This window comes from Balaenoptera physalus, assembly GCF_965194825.1.
Source record: "Balaenoptera physalus genome assembly, chromosome: 11".
Lineage (NCBI taxonomy): Eukaryota > Metazoa > Chordata > Mammalia > Artiodactyla > Balaenopteridae > Balaenoptera > Balaenoptera physalus.
In genome coordinates this window covers 68,517,450-68,535,847 of record NC_138896.1, presented here as the reverse complement: position 1 = coordinate 68,535,847, position 18,398 = coordinate 68,517,450, and the positions used below count along the sequence as shown (strand labels likewise).

General features: G+C 46.0%; 1 protein-coding gene across 1 annotated transcript in view; it reads left to right on the top strand.

Moving 5' to 3' along the window:
• Nucleotides 1-17,919, top strand: part of LOC309638721 (uncharacterized protein) — a gene marked incomplete at its 5' end in the record, with an annotated part of 364,111 nt that extends 346,192 nt beyond the window's left edge. The window contains one exon of the mRNA XM_082415018.1: nt 1,768-17,919. The remainder of the gene's footprint in view (nt 1-1,767) is intronic.
• Nucleotides 17,920-18,398: the final 479 nt, after the last annotated feature.

Below are 18,398 nucleotides of genomic sequence, written 5' to 3'. Positions count from 1 at the left end.
TCAGCTTCTCTACAGCTCTCGTCATAAAGTTCTGGGTAGATGGGATGTAGACAGGGCCCCTGAGACACAGAGTAGACTCCTAATGTTTAACTGTAGTTGATACGGCCTGACTCACTGTACCTCACCTAGAGTGGCAGAATGTGCTTTGGGAGACAAAGACTACACGGTGTTGGCGTTAATCGCTCAGACTGCCTCCAGCTGACAGCCTCTTCACGGACAGTGTTGGGTTCAAACCCCAGCTCCTCCCTTTCCAGCTAAGTGACTTTGGGCGTCTCTGACTTACTTCCCAGGGCTGTTGGGACGACAGATAAGTGCTTTGGACAGCAAAAAGCAAGTGCCATACAAATGGGAGATGTTAGTGCCAAACCGGTGCTTCCTGGAGATGAAAAACAGGCAAAAGTATGGCTTTCTAATGGTGAAGTCTCAAGCACATGCAGCCCAGAAGAGGAGCTGCCTTTAGAAGCAGGCGACCTGCAAGTTCTGGGGGATCCAGCTTGGGCAGTCTCACATAAAGCTGATTCTGGGCTCAGCCAAAGCTCCGTCAGTCCTAAAGGCAAAGAAACCTGTAGAAGTTGGGCATTCAGAATGAAGAGCTCTTGATAAAATAAAGCTTTCATTCAGGGAAAGCTAAGTGTGGAACTATGCCAGACACTTACATGTTTTGTAGTGGCTCATTTACACTTATGACAACTTTGCAAGGCAGATGTCATTATACCCATTTTATAGATGAGGAAACTGAAGCTCAGAGGTGTGGCAACCTGCCCAAAGGTACACAGTCCATTAACGGTGGTGCCAGGATTGCAACCCAGAGTACCTGGTTCCAAAGTGAAAATAACTGTCACCTATTGCATGTTACAATCTTCCTCTCTTATATTATCTTATTTGACCTTAACATCAGCCTCTGAGATAAATAAATCCCTGGCCCAGGTCCAGCTCACAGTGGTGCATCCCTGGAGCCCACTGGTGGTCATTTCTCTAGTCCTCAAATGCGTAATGTGAGTGGATATACTTGGGAGTAAAATCCCTCCTTGATTCCTTGGCCTGTGGTCTGGGAGCTACCATGGCGGAAAAGGCCATATGGAAGCTTCTGAAACTGCCCCTACCCACGTCACATCCCTAGGAGAATGGCAGAGACTAGTGCTCTCTTAGTATCCTAAAAGACACAAGGATCGTAGTACCCTATCTAAGCCAGAGGGTCCTGGAAGATGGCAGTGAACTGTCTCAAACTTAATTAGCTAGTAGCCCCAACTGTTACCAAATGTGGTATCTTTGCTAGAGCAGATGAACAAGACTTTGTACACATGGTATGTAGCTATTAATCTGGCAAATCCATTTTATATTTCCTTCTGTCCTTTATCAGAAAAGGAGATCAGAAAAAATTCACTTTCACTTGGGATGGACAGCAGTACACACTGATGGGCCTGCCAAGGGCTATGTTACCTCTCCTGCCCTCTGCCACAGTATAGTCCAAAGGGATATGTCTCACCTGTATACCCTCCAGAACACCCTTGGTCCACTGCATTGAGGAGATCATGTCATCAGAACAGAGGATTGACAAGTGACAGGTATGTTAGACACATTAACAAGACGCATGCACTCCAGTGGGTGGGAGATAAATCCTAGGAGGACTCAGGCACCCACCAGACTGTGCAAGTATTTAGGGGTCCGGTGGTGTGGGGGCACGACAGAACATGCCCTCTGACATCAAGAACACATTGGAGGGCTTCCCTGGTGGTGCAGTGGTTAAGAGTCCGCCTGCCAATGCAGGGGACATGGGTTCGAGCCCTGGTCTGGGAAGATCCCACATGCCGCGGAGCAGCTGGGCCCGTGAGCCACAACTACTGAGCCTGTGCGTCTGGAGCCTATGCTCCGCAACAAGAGAGGCCGCGATAGTGAGAGGCCCGCGCACCGCGATGAAGAGTGGCCCCCGCTTGCCGCAACTGGAGGAAGCCCTCGCACAGAAACAAAGACCCAACACAGCCCTAAATAAATAAATAAATTAATTAATTAATTAAAAAAAAAAAAGGAACACATTGGAGAATTAATGGAGAGGGTGCCCTGAGAGGATGGGGTGCCATCCTCCAAGAGGCACTGTATACCCTGCCATCCTAAGTCAGTGGGCATTGTATGGGGCTGTGTCCCCATTAGGGGGAGATACACAGTTTGAAAACCAAGTGGGAAGAGCCAGAGTGGCCCCAATTATTGTCACTTCTGGGAACCCAGATGGAGAATTTCAAGCCCCATCCCCAAACTGTGAGTTTAGAAATCCTGGTTTCTAGAGGAGGAAATGCTTCCACTGGTGACAGAGTGAGAATTCCATCAAACCCCAAGCTGCCCAGTCACTTTGGGCTCCTCTTGCCAAGAGACCAGCAGGAAAGGAGAGGAGTCACCTTCCTGGCATGGGTAATGGGCCCTGGTCATCAGGAGACAGTCAAGTTGCTGATACACAACGGGGGCAGGAAAGAATATGTCTGGCACCCAAGCGGTTCACTGGGATAGCTCTTGGTTCTCCTGTCCCCAATTTCAACAGGAAATAAACAAATGCATGGACCAAGAACGGCCTGGTGATGAGGGAAGCAGAGCTCTCAAGGATGAGGGTCTCAATTACCCCATCCAAGCCACCTAACCAATGGAGATGCTAGCTCAGGGTATGGGGATACGAGGATGGTGGTAGAGGAGAGGATGATGGGTATCAGTTACACCCTCAAGTCCAGCTGCAGGGAGGAAGGAGCTGAATTCCATCCCTCTAAGCTTCCCCCTGTAAGAGTCCCCAGGAAAAGAGGTCCAGTAGAATCTGGAGGAGCTGCTTCTCAAAACTTATCATATGAAACTAGTGAATCTGAGTAGTGCGAGGGGCAGTGGACACTGTGTGAACCACCCAGATATCTCCTCCCTCCAGGACTGGAATCTCACTCCTCCGCCTGCTGATGGCTCCTGCTGAGTCTCTCTGGGACTTGCCTTCTGCTGCAGAGAACCCCCTTGCCCAAGGCCGAGCTCTGTTCACAAGGGCAGCCTGCATTCAGTACCTGGTCACTGTGACCCAGCAACCTCTTCCCCATCCAGGTCAACTTGGAACACCTCGAAGGAAGCCAGAGCTCTCCATAGGCTGGACTGAGGCCTTTGTCAAGACTGAATCATGTTCAACCTTGCCCTCTGGCCAGGTCTGCTCTCTCTATCTCCTAGAGGTCTTGATCCCAAGAGCTCCTCTCACAAGCCTGGATTTTGCAGACGAAACTATGCCAAATCTATTGCCCCGGGGAGCTGACTTGAGACAGGGACCCTCGTACAGTGAGCCTCCGCTGAAGGCTTTGGAGTATGAATCTCACCGCAAACTCAGGGGAGCAAGAAGTAGGATTTTATTTTTCTATAACTGAACCCAATATCCACAGAAGCCCCATGCTGCTGAGGTTCTGTATGCTTCCCTGGTGTGAAGTCCCAGTTTGGAAGCTTACGTTGGACTGAGGCCCCTTGAGAACCCTCCAGAAGTTCCATCCTCAACAGCCCCCTCAACTCCGCCCCCGCCTGGGGAGTCCTCTCCAGCCTCCTCACTCCCTCCCTCCCAAACCCTTCTCTCTGCCCCAAATCTTTTCAGCCAAAAGTTGTGAACCGAGGTGGGGCAAATGTGGCCCATGAAATTAGCTTGCATTCTAAAATTTTAAATTAATCATCAATAATTACAAATTAAGAAATCCCACATAAAAATCCATATTTTTCTGCTTCTCAGGAAAGATTAGATGATCTATCCTTCAGTTCCCCTGGTAACAACTTGCTGAAGCAAGAAGGAGCTGCCCCCTTTGGTAGACCAGTTGGCTGCGGTCCTTCCTGTGGTCCAGCTGGCCTCCAGCCTGCTTCTCTCAGCCTCCTCACCTGCCTGGTGCCAGGGCTTTTGTCTTTGCTGCCCCTGGGCCTCCTTAAGGACTTAGGACTGCAGCTTTGGGAATTAAGCCTGCTTTTCACTTCTCTTGCCGAGGCAATGGTGGGGAAGAGGTTGGTGGTGGTGAGAGGGAAATGCCAAGAGAGAAAGTTCCTTGAGCTGGGTCATGAAGGCTGGGTAGCAGTTGGAAGTATCGATAGAAAGAAGAGAGGGCATCCCAGCAGATGAACCCACCTGGGCAAAGGCTGTCCCCACTGGGACAGAGTGAGGGGACCTGTCTGATTAAAGCATGGGATTGAGTTTATGGAGCAGTGGGGGAAAGGCTGTATGGGAAAATGGGGGCAGATGACAGACAGCAACTTTGACCCACCTAGATCCCAAGCTTGTGGGCAGCCGGAGGCAAAAAATTCATGACTTCTCCAAGTGTTCTGTGTTTCTGAACAACATAAACGGGAAGCAAGTGTGTTCACACCAAACTATCCTCTGCACCCAGGTCTGCACCAACCCGAAAGGCAATTCAGCTCTACCAACAATTCTGGCTAATGTTTAGTTCAAGGCTCTGTGTCAGGCACAAGGAAGAGCGGGGTACAAGGAAGGCCAACAGTGGTGGTTAGAAAACATATGTGCAAGCTCTTGAACATTCCTCACATCAAACGATGAATTCCAACTCCCCTTCCCTTGTATTTGGGTCACCTTTAGTTACGTGATTCTAATCAGTAAAATACAGTGGGGATGACACTGTGTGACTTCTGAGGCCAGGTCATAAAAGGAATACAACCTCCTCCTGTCTGGCTCTCTCTATCTCTCTACCACCCTGCTGTGAGGAGGCCCAGGCCATACAGAAGGAGGCCAACTGTGGGTCAACAGCCCCAGCCGTGGTCCCACCCAAAGCCAGTATCAACCACCAGCGTGTGACTGTGAGTCCTTCAGACAATTCTTGCCCTGCCCCAGCCTCTGACTGCCCCAGCTATCACCATAAAGGTGAGCAAAATAGAAGCAGTTGTTGTTATAGTCTCTAAGTTTCGGGATAGTTTGCCGTGCAGTAACAGGTAAGTGGGCACAAATACACAGACCCAGTCCTCGGAGGACAGACAAGCCCATCTCCGGACAACACGCAGCCAAGCACAATATCTGGCACATCCTAAATGCTCCCTTAGCTGCCAGATGTTTATTCTGTTTGTTTTCAGATGGAACAAGTCAGTTCTGAACTGGGTTTCAAACACTGTGGACACACAGACTGATGGATGTGCAGTCCAGGCAGGGGCAGGGAAGGAAGGCCCCGCAGGGGTGAAGGCATTCGTGCCACATCTTGGAGTATGAGGAAGAGAATTTCAGGAGCAAAGGGCAGCACAGATCACAGACACTGGGAGCTGGAAGGGGCCTTGGAGCCCCCACTCAATCCCAGGATCCTTGGTTCAGGACTGGTGGTGAGGACCCCAGAACCCATGTCTCCAGGGCCCTATTCTGGGTGCCTCCCCTCTGCAGGCTGCCTGCATGCTGTTTCAGCCTGGGCATCCATGACCAGTTTTCTCCCTGACAGGTGTGAGGGCTTTGTTTGTCAGCTGGACCTGGTCAGTGAACTGTTTGTTTTAACTGTGTGCTCTGCACTCCTTATCTCTTATACTTATCTCATTCCCCACCTTGACCCCTGCAGGGCCCAGCAATTTCTTTTACCTACTCAGTGCTTCATCAGCCCTGGAGTAAATAACTCAGACTTCATCAGGCCCTCATTGATGAACACTTTCCTCTTGTCCTCCTGCCAACATCGGGGCTGGGTCTCCACCCGCCTTCCCTGTGAGACTGTGGCTTAGCAGGTACAACTTGAGAACCAACTTCCCAGATGAACAGCTGCTTATCGTGTTTTTTAAGTTACAAAGGCAAGGTAACTACATTACAGAAAATGTTAGAAAATCAAGAAGAAAAATTATTCACGATTCCACCACCCCGCCCCGCCAGCTCATTCGCTCATCTTTGTGTATTTTCCCCCCAAACCTACACCTTTTTTTTAAAAACCTGTTAGAGTCATATTTTACATTTAATTATGAATCCTGAGTTTTCCATTTAATGTTGTAGCACATACTTTTGTCATAAGTTTCTTTCCTAATGAATACGTAGCAGCATTGAGCAGCTGAACCACATTTTCTGTAACCATTACTCCACTGTTTGGCATTTAGGTGGTTTCCAGCTTTTCCCAGCAGTAAACTTCTTCCTGCCTAGAGATTTGCCCCAAAGCAGAATTAGTTTCTCAGGACAGATTCCTGGAAGAGAAATGACTGGGTCAGAAGGGGTGGAATTGTATGGTTTTGGATATGCATCCCTTGTCAAATTATCACAGTGACTTTTAAAAATCTTGAATTGTGATTATTATAGTTGATGCTGTTGTTATTATGAACATATTAGTAGATCAATGTAGAAAATCTGGAAAGGTTGAAAGAAGCAAATCAAAATCACCCATATTTCACCCAGCTAAAGATAATCATTATCAGTAACATATTGGTATATTCCTTTACTACATTTGTTTTTCTTTATGTAACTTCAGGGTTTTTTTGGTTTGTTCCAGTGCATGTATGAATTAACATAATTCTGATGATACTCTAAATAAATTGGAGATTACAATTTTACTTCAGCATTACAGCTAAGCATTATCCAGTTTATTGCACACTCTTCATAAATATCAAGTTTAAGAAATACATAATTTCCCACTGCATAGATGTATCCTCATTTACTTGCCCATTATCCTATTTGGGGACACTTAAGCTGATACCAAATTTTGGCTTTTAAAAACATTTGTCATGAATAAATTTGCAAATTATGATTTAAAAAGCAATTTGTAAGTTAGGGAAATCAAAAAATTATGGAAACTCATGACAGAAGAGTTGACTAATTGGTCTTGATTGTGGAAAAGATTAATTTAAAAACTTTCCTATCTAAAAAAAAAAAATGATTCTGAAGAACCTAGGGGCAGGACAGGAATAAAGACACAGACGTAGAAAATGGACTTGAGGACACGGGGAGGGGGAAGGGTAAGCTGGGACGAACTGTGAGAGTGGCATGGACTTATATATACTACCAAATGTAAAATAGATAGCTAGTGGGAAGCAACTGCATAGCACAGGGAGATCAGCTTGGTGCTTTGTGACCACCTAGAGGGGTGGGATAGGGAGGGTGGCAGGGAGACACAAGAAGGAGGAGATATGGGGATATATGTATATGTATAGCTGATTCACTCTGTTATAAAGCAGAAACTAACACACCACTGTAAAGCAATTATACTCCAATAAAGATGTTAAAAAAAAAAAAACAACTTTCCTAGACTCATGACTGGAATTTAAATAACCAGGGGTGTTTTTGTTTTGTTTCATTTTTGACAATCATAGCAAACCCAGAGGAAAGAATACTGATTGGTAGTCGGGACACCTGGTTTTCTGATGGCTTTGCCTCTTGCTGTGTGACCTTGGGCAAGTCACACAGCCCCTCGGGACTGGATAAAATGAGCAAACTAGATGGTGCTGGCCCTGGTGCCCGCGATCCGGGCTGGTTCTCTGTCCTGCACCGACACCTTTGTAAACAGTGCCTTCCTCGGTCACCAGGTTTGAGTTGCCACCTGTTTCCTGCTCCCTGAGTAACAGAGCAGCCTGGGGACATGCATTGTATAGTCTGCAGGCCCCAGGGTGGGCTGGCAGCAGTGCCCCAGAGCAGAAGTGTGTTTGATTAACCATTAAAAACGACTGGGGACTTCCCTGGTTGTCCAGTGGTTAAGACTCTGCGCTCCCAATGCTCCTGGGTTCAATCCCTGGTCAGGGAACTAGATCCCGCATGACACGACTAAAGATCCCACGTGCCGCAACTATAAGATCCCGCGTGCCGCAACTAAGACCCGGCAAGCCAAATACATAAATAAATATTAAAAAAAAATTTTTTTTTTTAAAGAATAATCTAGTGAAGTGGTTTAAACAAAACAAAACGATTGATGTTGCTTCCTATGTACAGACACACTAAGATAATCAAGACTCTTGTTAGGAAGAAAGAATAAAAATCCCGAGGGCTAGAACAAGGTGATAATATGCTATTATTTGTATAAAAATAAAATATAGAGCCAGATACACATATGAAAAATATATATGGAGCTCGGGACCCAGAGAGCAGCAAAGGGCTACACAATGACCAGTGGCAATCACGCAAAGTGTGATGCTTGTTCCCCAGATAATCACTTTATTTTACACATAGGTAAGAGTTTGCTCACTGAAGAGGCCACCTGGTGAATGACACAGACATGGTTGGATGAAGTGAAGCCAGTTCCCCCAAGCACTTCCTGGGCCCCCAGGCTGACCTGTGGCTGAGACCTCACCCGCCACCCCATCACCCCTGACCCCTGTTCAGCCCCATCAACAGACCAGCAAGGACTGAGCCCTCAGAAGCTAAAAAGAGAGATGGAAGGAGAGCGAAGGGACAGGGATACAGAGGGAAGGGAGTGAGAAAAAGAAAGAGTGGCCATCTTCTGAACAACCAGGAAGATCTTGGCAAAGTTCTGATGATGTTCCATTTAGAATGAGCCTTTAAAAAATGATATTCTTTAAAGCAGCCTGCCTCTCGGATGTCTTTCTGTCTCTTAGCAACTCAGAAAGGCAAAGGACTGTCCTGCCTGGGATGGGACCTGAGGTCCCAGTTGGCCCGGCCTCCAGTCCCAGCCCTGTCCTTCCAGCACAGCAACAGGTGGCCAGACCCTGACAGCCACCAGCCTCCAGGAGCGCTGCGCACCAGAACCCCTGAGAGCTCACCCCCTGAAATGAGCCACTCCAACAATCTGACAAGGCATTGAAGCGAAGCCGCTGAAGGTGTGAAGGCCCTGGGAGGGACGATAAGAAGGAGCAGAGTCAATATTTCCAGATGTCTTTTTTCTTATCTGTCGGGATTAATCTTTGGTGACAGAGCAATTAAATTGGGCAGAACCCGTGGGGGAACGAATATGAAGCAGACGTCCTGAATAATAAGGGGAGGAGGAGGAAACTGCGGAAATTGCATAGAGTGGACAGAGTCCTGCCCAAGGCGACGCACATGGCAGCAGGCAGCGGGGACCCTGGAAGACAACCAGTCGCCTGGGGCCTGAATGCCACTCACTGCTTTTGAATCTTCCGGCTGTTATTTTGCCAGATTCCTCTGTTCTAGAGGCTGGGCTGGTTGGAAGAGAATCACTTTCTTGCTCTCTCCCCTCCACCTTCTGGCTGGGGTCAGTAGCTCCGGGCAGCAGGCCAAGGTCAGCTTGACCACAGGCCGTGATTTACTACAGAAAATTTCTCTTCTGCCCTCCTACCGACTGCCTCCTGCCACCCTTAGGACCCAAGCTAGTCAGTGTCTCCAAGTCTTTTTTATTCCTGAAAAATGACCCAGGAACCAAAGATAAAAATGTTGTCTTTCTAGTAATAGCCGATGTTTTAGAGTAGCTTGCCAGGTGCCAGGCCCTGGGTTCAGTGCCTTACGTGCAATATCCCATCTGATCCTCACAACAACCCTATCAAGTAGATGCAATTATTCATCCCCAGTTTACTGGTGAGGAAATGGACACAGAGAGGTTAACTGACTTGCCCAAGATCACACAGCAGGCTAGATTTCAAGCCAGGCAGTCTAGGAATGTGTTTCCTTAAGGACAATAGTGCACCTCATTAATGATAAAGCTGATCAGAGGACACAGCTTAGATCTGTGGCCAAGGGACTCCTTAATACCTCACTCTTAAGTTAAACTGGTCTAGCCAGTCAGTCATGGCTGCCCGTGCCAGAAGGGGGTGGGGAGTGGGCCCTGGGGCACATCTCACAGAGGGAGCAGAGGACATCTGTACCCCAAACTGAAGAATACTTAAAATCAAGGAGGCAGGTCATCCAAGTAGGAAGAGGTGGGGTTTGAGGACCTGGCAGGCTGTTTCTTAATTCAGTTTCCACTTTTCACTGGTTCTGAAGAGTATCTATAGATGTGCCGTGAATACTGTATTTCCTCAAATCTCAAATACCATCAGTGTATCTGACACCATTATTGCAGGTACCTCTAAGAAGAAACATACGATTTTCTTATCTAATGATCTGTTAAGATGCAACCCAACTTCAAAAATGTTAATATGTGAGAGAAAAAAAATGAGTGTCTCTGAGTCAATGAAATACGGTAAAAGGTTTCAAGGTGAAATAGCCTTGAGAAACCTTTGAGTTAATCAGGCCTCTTTATTGCCAGACTTGTCAGACCTTTTATTATGCTCGTGTGCTCTGAGTCTCTAAGAAGGGGTAAGGAATGAGCATTTTCCACATGCATTGGTCCAAAGAACCTTTTCTACCAGAGTGTCCCAGAGAAAGGGCGATCTGTAGCACCAACTCAGAAAGACCTACTTTAAGGAAGAGAGGAGCATGTGGGAACTGATGCCCAAACCCAGGAGTATTTAAATCTGAAGAGAAAAACATCAAACAGACATTGGAAGAAAAACCTCGGAAGAAGACTTTGGGAGGGAACTGAGGTGAGGGCAAGGGAAGAAGAGATGAGAGAAACATAGGAGGTTGACTCTTAAAAGAAATCCAAGCTCCACTCTAAATGAGAGGAATTGTAACTTTCCATCACCTAATGTGGGACTGAGCCTAGTTACCCCCTTCCAGAGAGTCCTGTATGGAAAAGTGGGGGCAGGGAGAGAAACCTGATGAGCACCACCCCAGCCACGTGATCAAGATTAATATCAACAGCGTTAAGTCATGTTGATAGTTTGCACTCTTGATGAGATGTGATGAAAATGTCATTACCTTGTGGTCTTCCTCCCCCAAACTCATAATCCCAGTCTAATCATGAGAAAAACATCAGACAAATCCCAATAGAGGGGCATCTTATTATATACCTGACTAGACTCCTCAACACTGTCAAGATCATCAAAAACAAGGGAGAGAGACTGTATCAGCCAAGAGGAGCCTAAGAGACATGATAACTAATTGTAATGTGGGATCCTGGATCCTTAGTAAAAACTAGGGATGTCTGAATATGGACTTTAGTTAATAATAATGTATTGGTATTGCTTCATTAATTGTAACACACGTACCACACTAATGTAAGATATTAATAGGGGAAACTGTCGTGGGGGGGGGTACATGGGAATTCTCCATACTATCTGCTCAATTTTTCTGTGAATCTAAAACTGTTCTAAAAAATAAAGCCTATTAATAAAAGAAAAGAAAGAAGGAAAGAATCCAAAGAGACAATTATCTGTCCTGTGGGGAAAAAAAGAAAAGGTAATGTTGCTTGAATGTAACTGGAAATCACCCATCCTGACATGGACATTTTGTGGTTCAGGCAGATCTTCCAGCTGATTTGTCAGGAGTCCATGGAGGAAAATGAACTAGAGGGTGGTCATAAACATGACCATGTTTTCTTTCTTTTTTTTTTTTTTTAAAGATCAAATTTATAGAGAGAATGTTTTGCTTATCTCTTTTAAATTTTATTTATTTATTTATTTATGGCCGTGTTGGGTCTTCGTTTCTGTGCGAGGGCTTTCTCCAGTTGTGGCAAGTGGGGGCCACTCTTCATCGCGGTGCGCGGGCCTCTCACTATCGCGGCCTCTTTTGTTGTGGAGCACAGGCTCCAGACGCGCAGGCTCAGTAATTGTGGCTCACGGGCCCAGCTGCTCTGCGGCATGTGGGATCTTCCGGGACCAGGGCTCGAACCCGTGTGCCCTGCATTGGCAGGCAGATTCTCAACCACTGCGCCACCAGGGAAGCCCTGACCACGTCTTCTGATCCCCAAATCCATTCAGGTGACCTGAAGATGGGAATCAGGACTCTTGCAGAAAATCTAAGATAGACAGTTGGGTGTATTTATTACTCAAGTGGAAAAGACACAGAAAGGGTACCAATATAGTAGTAGAAGACTTCAGCCTGGCCAAGAACAGCTGCAGAAATGTGATGAGAAAGGGGAAAAGCAAATTAACATTTAAGAAAGGGAATTGGTTTGGGTTCTCAAGTATTTATCCCAACTAGACCTTGTTCCTGGTAAATGCTCAATAAATATATATATTGCTTACTGTTGGTTTCATTCCTCCACAAATATTTTTGAAATAGTTGTAAACACTGAGCTAAAGTCTGGGGAGATCACCCAGATAAATAAAATGGGATTCTTGCCAGCCGCATAACCAGAAACTCTGTTTCATCAACTGCAAGGCATATGTCTTAAAAACTTTTAACATCTCTGTAACTGGGGCACTTCTCATAGTCGTTGCCCACCAGTGGCAGGGCGGTCACCATGACTGGACACACTCACACTTGACCATCACTGTTCATAATGCATCACCTTCCACTGAATTATATGCATGGTTGGTTCTACACATACGGGGTCTAACTATCATTTAAAATATCATCAAAAAGATGACAATATAATTCACTGTGGAAACAAACAGTTGGCATGGGCACAGGAAGGCATGGAAACAGGGCAGTGGGACACAAATGTAACAGCAGAGTAGCAATTATCTGTCTTTAGAGGAATGACTACAATTCCGTATTTTCTTGCAAAGCTATAACCAAGTGCTTACAGGACTTAAGAAAGGATGTAGAAGAAATAGAATTCCATTAAGCTGTTTTGTCACTGAGAAGTATGCAAAAGGATGGCAGACCACACAGCAAGCAACAACGCAAGGGAGTGTAGAGGAAACTGAGCCCCAGGGATTGATGAAGGCAATGTGACACCTCAACCACAAAAGCCAGTGTGAGCGATGCCCCTGCAACAAGGGCTGCCCAAACATCCATCCGCCAGCAACCGCTGACTTTGACTGAACTTCTACAATTCATCCGAGGAAAGAATAAAACTATGAGGTTAGTGGAAAATGAAAACACTACCTTGGTATTCTATGGCTGGCAACGTGCCATAGGTGAATTCACAGCATTTTTTCTTTCTTGGTTGTACAGAAACAATGTTTCTTACCATGGGAGCTATCTTTTATTTGCTGAAATCTACTATGTTTATTGAAGGAAGAAAAGGAACTGTCTTCATGTAGGAAAGGTTACCTTCATGATAGGGTTAGTCCTGAGGAATCTAAAGGTATCAGAACTGAGGTAACACAGTGGGCATCAGTAGCTGCTAATGTTACAAAAAGGAGACAACTGGTGCCTCCTGACAGAAGCCCACAGCCCCACCCGTGCAGTGGCCCTGCTAAAAAAATCAAGCATGAGGCAGATCAGGCCTCGAGATCCAGTTTAAAGGAACCGCAGAGGGCAAATAGGACAAACGGCCCAGTTTCTTCAACAAATAAATTTTGAGAAAAAATTAAGAGATGGGGGAATCTACTGATTAAAATGAATTTGAAAGACATACCATGAACTTAATGGTTCACTTCCAAGGAACAGAGCAGGGAAAGGGGGAGATAGTAACTTTATGATGGAGAAGCCGAGAGACACCACTTACCCCAGAAATGAAGGTGAGCATCACCAGTGATGTCCTGTGGATGTCACGCACCCCTGATGGGATGTGATGAAGTGCTCTGCCTCTGCGCTGTCCTTACCAAAATCCATATTCCCAGTCTGATCATGAGACAAACATCAGACAAACCCAGACCGGGGGACCCTCTAGAGGATACCCGGCCAGCACTCCTCAAGACTGTCAAGGTCATGAAAAATGAAAAACTGAGAAAATGTCACAGAGCAGAGGAGCCTAAGAAGACATGAAGACTAAATGCAATGTGGTATCCAAGATGGAATCTTGTAACAGAAAAAGGATATTAGTGGGGAAACTGGTGAAATCCAAGTAAAGTCTAGAGTTTAGTTAATAGTAAAGTACCAGTGTCAGTTTCTTAGTTTTGACCAGTCTCTCATGTTATGGAAGATATTAACATTAGAGGTACCTGGGTGAAGAGTACATGGGATGTCTCTGTACTGACTTTGCAACTTTTCTGTACATATAAAAGTATTCCAAACTAAACAGGTTATTTTATTTTTAAAAAAGGCATACCAATCAATTGCAATACAGGAAAGGTGTTTTGATTTTGATTCAAACAACTAAACTATTAAAAATGATTTTAATGAGACAACTGTAAATTTGAACACTGACTAGATATTTGATGCTATTAAAGCATCATCATCCATTTAGTTGTAGGTGTGGTGATGGCTTTGTTGTTACCATATGATCAAGCAATTTTGCTCTGGGTATATAAACAAAAGGACTGAAGGCAGGAATTCAGATAGATACTTGTACACCCATGTTCAGAGCAGCACTATTCACTATAACTAAAAGGTGAAAACAATCCAAATGTCCATTGATGGATGAACGGATAAACAAAATGCAGTATATCCATACAATGGAATATTATTCAGCCTTAAAAAGGAAGGAAATTCTGACACATGCTACAAAATGGATAAACCTTGGAGACATTATGCTAAGTGAAATAAGCCAGACACAAAAAGACAAATATTATATGATTTCATTTATATGAGATACCTAAAATAATAAAGTCATAGAGACAGAAAGTAGAATAATGGTTGCTCAGGGGACGGGGGCAGGGGAGGGAGAATGGAGAGCGGTTGTTTAATGAATACAGAGTTTCAGTTTGGGAAGATCAGAAAGTTCCGGAGGTGGATGGTGATGGTTGCACAACAAGTGCAACCTGAGCCACCTGAGGATATGGATTGGATTCATAGCCCATTAAGTGGGGTGGGAGGGCACTGCAGGCAAAGGCAGTGACCAATGGCTTTGGTGTTGTTAGGTTAGCCCTGTCTTTGCCTGTCCAGCTCCCAAACCAGTTCTGGACTAGGGAAGTCTCAGAACCTCGGCCCACACCCCTTCCCCATCCTCTCCTCCTTCTGAAACCATCTTCCTGTCACCAGGCCTGGTGTGACCATGGGGAGGGGCATTGGCCATTCTGGGGAGAAACATTTCAGCAGAGCAGTGGGGGTGGAAGCCAAGCTGCCAAGGTCACAGGCAGGTGGTAGTGTGGTGAGTGGGCGGTGGGCATGACGATGCCGGCAGAGTTGTACCAGGTTTTTTAGGAAGGAGAGCTCACAGACTCCTGGCTGGACACCTGGCTTCTGCTCTGAAGGTCACTTGTTGTGTGACTTGACGGTGTCACATCCCCTCTCTGTGACTCCATCCATCAGGAGGTGACAACCAGATGAGCTCCAAGGCTCCAGCTCAGTGGTTATGACTCAGTTCCCTCTCCCGGGGGAAGAACATCTCTGAAGGCATTCTAAAGACCGTTTTCCTCCCACACTCCAAGTGAAAATATAGGAAAGAAAGAAACAAGGCTGGCAAGCACAGGCCTGACGTGGGTATGGGTCATATCCGAGGGCGGTGCTCTCCGGGGAGGGCAGGGTCTGGCTTTCTTCACCCTGCGGGCAAGAGACTTACAGGGAGCTGGCTGCACAGGCTTAAAAAGGGAGGAGGGGAGAGCTCTGTCTCCTGCTTCACGTTTCCTCTTTCTTCCCCTGTCGTTTTACCTTGACCTCCTAGGTGCCATGATTTGGGGAGGTGATGAAGTGCGGATTCCTGGGCTTCGGGTAACTTTGGGGTGAGCACAGAAGGTGCTTGGCGGCCTGCTGGCGAGTTCCTGAGTCACGCAGATGCACGTTCACGCAGCCCTCGTCCGCAGCAGCATGACTAGCTGCTCCTTGAGGATTTTCCTTATTTGTCTTACTCATCCCAGGACTGAAATTGTACATGGTTCCCCCTTGGGCAAATTACTTGGCAAACTGGGCTTCCCTGGTAGTGCAGTGGTTAAGAATCTGCCTGCCAATGCAGGGGACACGGGTTCGAGCCCTGGTCCAGGAAGATCCCACATGCCACGGAGCAATGAAGCCCATGGGCCACAACTACCGAGCCTGAGCTCTAGAGCCCAGGAGCCACAACTACTGAAGCCCGCGTGCCTGGAGCCCGTGCTCTGCAACGAGAAGCCACCGCAATGAGAAGCGTGCGCACCACAACAAATAGTAGCCCCCACTCGCCGCAACTAGAGAAAGCCTGCACGCAGCAACGAAGATCCAACACAGCCAAAAATTAATTAATTAAGTTAATTAATTAATTTAAAAAAATTACTTGGCAAACTAGGAACACCTATCTCATCCCCAGACCACAGCCAACTCCTCTGTTTCAAGGCTCACAAAAGGGCCTCTGCCCAAACTGTGACTGGGAGGTTTTCTCCTTGAAACAGTGGTTGGCATTACAGTGACAGTAAGGGCTGTTTGTGCACAGAAAGAATCTCCCCGTTGTTAACTTGCTTAATCCCCTGGAAAGCAAAGTCTCAAAGAAGCTGCCTGATGCAGACAGATGTTCTTTCCACCCCTCTGTTCCAACCAGATGAAGTCCTGGCCCACCAGACACTGGCCAGTCCCACAAGGCCAGGGTCTCTGCCAGACACCTGGCATGGGCCACAATGGCCTCTTTCTGGAAGCCAGGGGCCCCACCCCTTTTTAAAATGAACACTTGCCATTCATCTTTTCAGGGTCCCAAGTTACAAGGAGCTCCCCAGGCTCAGCTGGCCGGGTTAGCAGGGCCATCCACGCATTCACTGGCTTGATGAATCCATTCATTCCCCAACTATCTGCTGAGCAGTGACTACGTACCAAGCACTGTTTTCAGCACTGGGAACATCCAGATGAGTAAAGCAGAGGCAACTTCCTGTCTTGGGGAACTGACGCTTTCGTGCTTGAATGAGATCATGAAGAAGTTGGTCTCCAGACCTCTCTTTCCAGAGTCCTCCCCTCCACCCCCACCAAGCTGATACCCTCTCCTTTCATACCAATCCCCATAGCAAAGGCAATCTCAGCCACCTTTATTATGCATTTACTATGTGCCAAGCACTGTGCTAAACCTGTTACATATATTATCTCATTAATCTCTACAGCACTTTCTGAAGGACGTCCTCTCATAGCCCCAATTTGCAGGTGAGGAAACTGAGGCACATATAGAGTTGCACAAGCTGGTAGGTTGCAGAGCCTGTATTTGAATCCAGGACATCTGACTGCAGAATCGCATTGTTAGTCATTGAGCCATTCCACCTCTCTCATTTAGGTCAAATTCCTTTTTGCAGTGAATCACTTGGGTCTGCTTTCCCTTAACATTCCACGGCACCAGAAAAATCTCCTGTGCTTGCCTAAGGATGAGGTTCCATTACAAGTGACTGGAAGCCCCAAATCACAGAAGCTTTAAAAAAAGTTTATTCCTCAGGGCTGTGTCACTCCACGGTGCCAGCTCCTTGTCTCTGGTTGCTCGGCCGTGTGTGGCTCGAGTGCATCTGAAGAGCATAGGTATGCTGAGGTGTGGAGTAGGCACATCTTGGCCAAACACTGTTATTATTTGAGGATCTCATCAATAAATGTAATGACTCCATTTGATTTTATTCTGTGCAATGGTTCACTCGGGAGGGACTTCCACAATCCTTGGCCATACATTTTACAACTTGACTCAATCTGGTCTCCAGTTTCTCTAAGCCTAGTGTACATCACCCTGGAAATTCCTTACCTCTCCCTTGAGCTGGATCTTGTGCTTCTTGTGTCCAGAGGCAAATATATCATAAAGATAAGAAAGCTCAACTATCACTGTGCAGCCCTTCCAAAGGCATGTGCTCATCTGGTCATGTTTCTTGTAAAATTTGCAAAGGCATGTATTTCAACTGCAAAAAGAGTTTTCCCCCACCTCCCCTCTATCCCACCTCCCCTGATGCAATGCAGGATTGAGTGGCTATGGGCATTTTGGGATCTGGCTAAGGAGAAGTTGAATTGGAGATACATTTAACTGGGGGTTGCTAGGATATCTTTACGTAATGCATGGTCACTTTCGTGTCGTTGCTGGCCTTCATGCTGTAGTAGCGGCTTCCAGGAATACTCCTCCCATCCACTGTGCTGACTCATCAGGTGAGGTGACCAAAAGGAGCAAGGTCAGAGATGGTATTATATTATGAATGTGTCCTACAGTGCCCAACCAGAAGTATGTGGATAGTGGAGGAGGAGGAATCAAAGAAGCTAGTCTGGAAAATTCTTCCAATTATCAAAACTAAAATTTGAAGCAGAACATGCAGTTCTCATCATGTCTTATCAAAAATGAAGGTTTCTTTTTTCTGTCAGAAATAAATGGATAATGCAGCATATAAAATTATAAATGTCCCACACTATTTTGTTCTTTAATAAGAATCACACATATAGAATTTGTAAGAATTCCTGTATTTGTAGGGCACAACACTGTAATGTTTCTATAAACACTGAGTATTTCTATGTGTGAATTCATATGTCTAAGGTGTGCCAACAAATAAAGATTGCATCTTACCTTATCTGATGCATCTTGATGAAATCTGGAAGTTCCAGAACAGATAGTACACACATCAGTGAAGCAAAATGAACTGAAGAAATGAATGAATGAATGATATAGAGCTGTACCAGTGAGTTAATTGTGAAGATATCACTTTTTTTTTGGATTTTGTGACATTTGGGGTATTTTTCAATTTTTTCAAGTTTGTGATTTGTTGTCATTTCTTTACTTATTCTAAATAAATAATCATTTTTCCCACTTGATCTTCTATTTGTAATTCTGTAT